We start from the raw sequence: 6,948 nt of genomic DNA, 5'->3' as shown, positions 1-6,948 counted from the left end.
CTGAGAAATGCACCTCTTAATTTCTGAGTGGTCTGGAGAGTGATTCTCACATGCTGAACTGAGATGCCAGGTGACTTGGACACTTCTGGAGTTCCCAGTACATAGCATCTATTATATGGAATGCATGAAGGAGAGGAAACTCTCTCCATCATGATATACTTTGTCACATGGGTTTCTAATGGGTAATATTTATGTCCTTTGACTCACAGAACTTTCAGTAAAGCAGCTCTTCTATATTTTGCTGATTCCTTCCTAACCCCACTTTCCCTCTACAAATTCCTAAGCCTGAGCTGCAGCAAGGCCAAGAAACAAATCTGCGTGACAAACCTAATGTTAAATGTTGGCTCATTCCTCCTTGATTTTGAAGATTCTATTGCTGGACCCATGTTGCCTATCTCCTCACTTTCCTTAAGATGAGTTCTCTCCCAGGAGAGACCCAAAGCCCTCATGAAAAATGGACTTTGGGTGAGTTGGGCCTACTAGGTCGAATACGCCCAAATGGGTCCCCCAGGAAGCAGATGCCAAAATGGAGTGAGAAGTGCCAGAAATGTACTGGGGGAGAATGCCTGTGAAGGAGCAGGAGTAGATGAGGGAGCCTCAGATGGTGATGCAGATATGACACCAGTGAAAAAAGAGGGAAGGAAGAAGGACCGGGCAGGAGGAGCCTCAGGTTTCAATGCAGCTCTGAGAAAGCCCCAGCCAGGCTGATGAGGAGCCCCAGAGCAGAGACTGCCCATGACAGGAGCCCCATGTTGGGCAGGAACGGCCTGGCTTTCACACGTCTGCAGAGCTTGGTCAGTGGCAGGGAGAAGGCCAGGGTGAGCATGACCGGCGTGTAAACACTGCAGGAGAGCCCAAAGGTGCTGCTGCCTGAGGCCGGCCACTAACTGCTCTCCTCCCTGCAGGCTCCCTGTGGGAGACCTGAGCAGCTCACTCACGGTGGCTGCCACATCACGAATACCTACGCCTGTGTGAATTCCAAAAGTGGACATAATTTAAGCTCAAACGGAGCCCCGTATGTACATTTATTACAATCTTGTGTTGAGTGTACAAAAAGTGTAGCACTTGGCACAGCAGCAGCCCCACCCTCACCAGTGGAACAATCAAAGCGAAAAAGGGCTAGTCTGGGAAGGTTTCAGGTAAACAGGTGAGTTTTTCTTACCATGATTGTCAACAGCAGCCTCCATTGTAGATTAACACTGTGTCAAGCTGAGTACAGAGAGAACAATTCTCAGGGAGCTTCAGTTTGCAATAAAATATTCCTCACATGAGGCGCTCAGAGCAGACTTTTGAAGAATTTACATGTCAATCACTGGATGCTTCAAGGAGGGAGGAGCTTCTAATAAGTTCTAATAAGAACTGGCCCTGGAAGCTACCAGAGAGACCTTGAAACTGATCTGGCAGCCAAGTGGGTTGTGCAAGGACACGCTCCACCCCTGGGACCCTGCCAGCCAAGCTGTAGGATTTGTTGAGAGGCAGGCCCAACACCTGTTGTGGCTGCTGGATGAGATTCAAAATTTAAGGAGAAAAGACAGAAGAGGAAGGAACTGGAAAAGAGGAATTTGTAGCTAGAAGAGGAAAGACAGCATGCTTTTCAGAACCATGTCAGAATTCATTCCGGGCTAATCACCTGCCAAAAAAGAGTCAGTGGTAGAAAGAACACTGAAGATGACACTTAAGCTCTGCCGCTAACTCCCCGGCTGACCTCTGTCACTCAATGCCCCTCTGGGCCTGTGCTCCTTGGCTGTAATCTGCTGAGCTATGCCAGACACCTAAAATTCTTCCATTTGAACAGTCTAGGATTTGAACAAGCTTCCTTAAAATAATCTTGGAAGAACCTAGTATGAAATGGGTGGAGGGGGGAGGATAAAAAAGAATTTCCTGTGAACCCAGGAGCAATAATATCATATAACATAATATAACATAATAAGCTAACCTAATCATAGCAAGCATTACAACAGGTGGGGGAATCTGGGAATGGGAGCCAGTAACATCTCTAAAGTAGAGGTAATTTCATGATCAAGACATTCAGTGCATTGAAACGTGACGCTGTTCTATCTTTATAGAGTGTGCAGATGGTTGGGAAGGAAATTAGTTCCACCTGTCAGCTAAAAGATCTGAGCTTCATATACATTCCATCAACACATGAACTCCTAATGTCACTAAAGCAAAGAGATGGAATGGTCTCTGTCCTTTCCTGAATGCTCTTCCAGTTTTCTCTTATAAAAGTCATTTCTACTCCCCTTTAAATCTGCATTCACAGTTTGTTTTCACTTAGATAAGAATGCTGGGAGGGGAAAGCATACTGTTTTTTCCCCCCAGTCCTACTATTTTAGGATTCTAGCAACAACAGGGTTGCATGCTCCCTTCTTATTTATTTCTTTCGTTGAGCTAAGAAGATGCCACAGATAAAAAACCAAAACGAAATGAAAAACTGCAGTCAAGAGAAGAACAAAATTAGCAGCCAATCAGGAAAAGGCTGTACAATCCCCAAGCCTTTAGATACTTTATCCTCCAGGCTGGGCCCTCCCAGAGAGGATCGAGTTTTCTCTTGGGGTTTCTTTTTGAATTAAGCACCACTGAGGGCTACGGTCCAGAAACACAAACTCTTAACCTCATCCCTGGTAGACAAACAGGTCTAGGGAGATTAAATAACCTGCAGGGAGAGAGTCCTCTGGGATCCATGGGAGACCAGACTGAAGCAAAGAAAAAAGGGACTGTGGTATCAGTGAGGACACAGGAGCAGCCACAGGAGGGCTGTGCTGCCTAAATAAATAATGACATGTTTGGCAGCAGACCCAATTCTCAGACAGGCCTGGGGCCGACAGGTAGGCTGTCTGCTAACATACACTCACCCTTTGGATCTCAGCTTCAATGTTATTTCCTCTGGGAAGCAGGGTGCCACACACAGTTGTACTGGTTGCCTGCTGCACAGAAAATACATTCCAGATTTATACGTTTTTATAAAAATGTCCCGGAAGTTGGTGTTTTAAGGAAAGAGCACTCTTTTTTCTCTGATTCACAAAAAGGTGCTGGACTGGCAGTGACCTTGCTAAGAATCCTTTCCTAATTCTTATCAGAACAGGTTTAGTGCCCCTCCTATCTGTTCCAGAAGGACTCCGTCTACCATGGTATTTACCACACGTTATTCTAATTGCCTTTTTACTAGTGTATACCCAGTCTAGATTATCAGCTTTGTGAGTCAGAGGCTGTGTCTCATTTGACACTGTACTCTGGGCCCCAGAACAGTGCCTGGCCCTAGCACAGGTTCAATGGTATTTGTTGAATGAATAAGCAACATATTCTGAGCCATTCCAATGCTCTTGCCCAAGTGGACAGAGAGCTTGTCATAATAGAGTACTAGTCATGTCCAGGGTTTGAGTCTTTGTTCTACCTCTAACTTACTACATGATGTTGGCAAGTCACTTCACCCCAGTATTCTTGATGTAATATAGGGATAACCCTACCCTGTCCACCTCAGAGGGTCATTATGAGGAGTAGTTTAGAAGTATTACTAGGTAAACTTATGAAAATACTGAACACATGGGAAGTATAGGCCATTCTGGGAAACTTGGACTACAAGGGGTCCAGGACCAGGAGTGACCTTACATCTAAATCTAAACATAGTTAAGTAGTCACCTCTGGCAGAAAACTAAAGATTTCTAGGCCAGGCAATACTTTTTTGGTTGCTATGGGTAGAAACCTCAAAATGTCAAAAGACACATTTATTGTTTCCTATAGGTAAGGGTAAATTTAAAGCTGGACCTCCAGGACAACTGGAAATAGGCACAATAATGCCACAAAGTAGATTGCATTCTTGTCCTCTCCCCCTGTCCCCACCCCACCACACTCCATCTGTCTCTTCTTTCTGGAAGTCAGCCCACCAGCTACAGACTGGCTTCTTCCACACAGCAAGGGAGTGGCTACTGACACCTCCTGGCTCCATCTCACACTTTTGCCATCTGAGGGGGACTGAGCCCTTTCCCTTACCTCTAATTTGCAAAATTTCTCTTTGGCCCTGGCTAGAAGATACATATTCATCCCTGTGCCAAGGGTGAGAGATTCTATGATTTCCAGCTCCTACTGGAACTACATAGTTGAAGTGGGGGATCAGTGTTCAAAAAGAAGGGAGGTACTGTTCTAAGAAAGGCTGGGTACTAGGATTTCCACTACAATTTTCTAAAGATCATCTCCCCACTGAGACCTGCCATTAGCAACATTAGCAATCAGTTAGCTTTGGTTTGAGCTCTGCTCCTCTAGCGCCATTCTTTCATATACCCTGAGTTCCTTATAATAGAAGGAAGGGAACAGAAGGGTGCCAAGTATAGGAGAGGGACAAGCAAATAAGTAAACACAGTCTGCTTTCCTCTGCAGACCTGCAATAAATAACCAGAGAAGTGAGCCATGTGTCTAGAAAAATTCGTTCCCTTCCTAGGATTGATGGCAAGTGATGTCACCTGCTCAATGTCAGGTCCTACATTCCTCTGTGCTTTGGCCAGGTTGTGGCTTGACAGCAATGTTTCTGAACTACGTGTCTGACCACTTTCACTTTTTGTACTGTAGCATTCCCTTCTTGTCTCCTTTTAAGTAGTCCAACTCACATATCTTATAAATGGACAAGCCAGAGTCCCAGAGAGAGAAAATTTATTATCCAACATCATACACTAAAAGGGGAGTTCATGGTCAAGCCAAGATCAGATTCTAGGTCATCTGACATGTGTTTTTTCCAATTATACCATCCTTTGTTTTTCTGCATGTTTATAATCTGAGAGATGTAGTTCACCTCTTAATCTCACCTTCTTCTGGTTCTTTTGTCTTTCTGGGTCACTTTTTAAGAGGACTTCTCAAGGTCAGCTTCACTATACTCCTATTTAGTCACCTCTGGATCCCAGTCAGTTAGGTACTGTCTTATCCTCCACTATCAGGAATGAAATTCCAATACCAGAGACCCCATCCTACTGATGCAGTATTCTTTTCACTGCTCTTTAGCAGGAGCTTCCTATTTAAGCTAGTCTTAACTTGTAGCAAAATTGCAGGCATCATCCTGGCCAACTCCTACTTACCTTCCAGATATCCATTTAGATCACTTTATTTCAGAAGGTAAAATATAAAATGCATACCAGGAATACTTTCTGTAAGCAACTCATAGTACCCCATGTGTATTAGTTCATTCTCACACTGCTAAAAATAACTACCTGAGACTGGGTAATTTATAAAGAAAAGAAGTTTAATCGGCTCATGGTTCTGCAGGCTGTATGGGCTTTTGCTTCTGGGGAGGCCTCAGGAAACTTACAATGACGGCTAAGGGGAAACAAGCCCATCTTCACATGGCCAGCAGGAGAGGTGGTGGGGAGGTGCTACACACTTTCAAACAACCAGATATTGTGAGAACTCTATCACAAGACAGCACTAGGGGGATGGTGCTAAACCATTAGAAACCACCCCCATGATTTAGTTACCTCCCACCAGGCCCTACCTCCAACATTGGGAATTACAATTTAACATGAGATATGGGTGGGACACAGAACCAAACCATATCATTTCAGAAGGTAAAATATAAAATATGTATGAGGAATACTTTCTATATGCAACTCACAGTACTCAGTACCTCCCCCAATAAAACATTTAGCACTCTAGACAATCATTGCCTGCTTACTGTGTCTCTTTTCTTCGTTCTACTATAATTTCTATAAGAACAGAGGTCATTCCTATTCCCTTTACCATTATTTCCTCCAGGAAATGTTGCATAAATATTAGTTGAATGAATGACTAGAACACTGACTCTGTGGTTCCTAATTATTTGCACAGTAGCCATCAAATGACAAAAGGATGTGAAATACTTTATAAGTGAAGACATTATGTAGCTGTTGAGGATTATCCTAAAAGCACTCATTATCATCTATCACTATAATATAAGCCTTCTCTGCTTGGAGATGCCAAAAGAAAATTCAGTAGTCCATCCACAAAAGTTTCCCAGACTCTTACGTGATTGGAAGGGCTGTGCTACTGCCATAGGCAAACTTCATCACCAGTATCAAACATTGCCTTTGTGACATTTCCCTCACCTCAATGGCAGGTTAGACTCTGCCTCTGGTCTCAGTCCGCTTGGTGTCCCTGTCCCAAGTTTTTCCATGTGTTACCTCATTTACAACAAGGCTGTGAGAAAGGTTCTATTTTTACTACCCCTTAAACGATGGAAATATCAAGGTACAGGGAGGTTATATGACTTGCTCAAAGTCACAAAGCAACTGAGTAGTGGAGCCAGGATTCAAACCCAGTTCTTGCTCTGAATCACTATGCTATATGAGACTCTTCTTTTGGCTGGGTGCGGTGGCTCATGCCTGTATTCCCAGCACTTTGGAAGGCTGGGGGGGGTGGATCACTTGAGTTCAGGAGTTCAAGGCCAGCCTGGGCAACATGATGAAACCCCATCTCTATTAAAAAATACAAAAATTAGGTCGGGCGTGGTGGTTCATGCCTGTAATCCCAGCACTTTGGGAGGCCAAGGTGGGAGGATCACCTGAGGTCAGGAGTTTGAGACCAGCCTGACCAACATGGAGAAACCCCCATCTCTACTAAAAATACAAAATTAGCTGGGCATGGTGGCGCATGCCTGTAATTCCAGCTACTCGGGAGGCGGAGGCAGGAGGATTGCTTGAGTCCAGGAGACAGTGATTGCAGAGAGCCACAATCATGCCACTGCACTCCATCCTGGGCAGTATATCAAGATCCTGTCTCAGAAAAAAGAAATAAAAAGACTCTTCTTTCTATTACTTCTTCTACAGCAACCTTCTATCTTGTTTAGACTGCCTTCTTCCTGTTATCCAAACAGACCTTGGACTTTTCCAATTCTGTGTATCTGGAATATGATTTTATGAAGAACTCAGAGGAGTCTTATAGATTATTTTATGAAAGACTTCTATGTTATAGATGACAAAATGGTGGTAT

Source organism: Trachypithecus francoisi, unplaced genomic scaffold, assembly GCF_009764315.1.
Source record: "Trachypithecus francoisi isolate TF-2019V2 unplaced genomic scaffold, Tfra_2.0 Lachesis_group8, whole genome shotgun sequence".
NCBI classification, from domain to species: Eukaryota; Metazoa; Chordata; class Mammalia; order Primates; family Cercopithecidae; genus Trachypithecus; species Trachypithecus francoisi.
The sequence above is the reverse complement of the archived record's forward strand: the minus strand, read 5'-3'. Positions refer to the sequence as shown.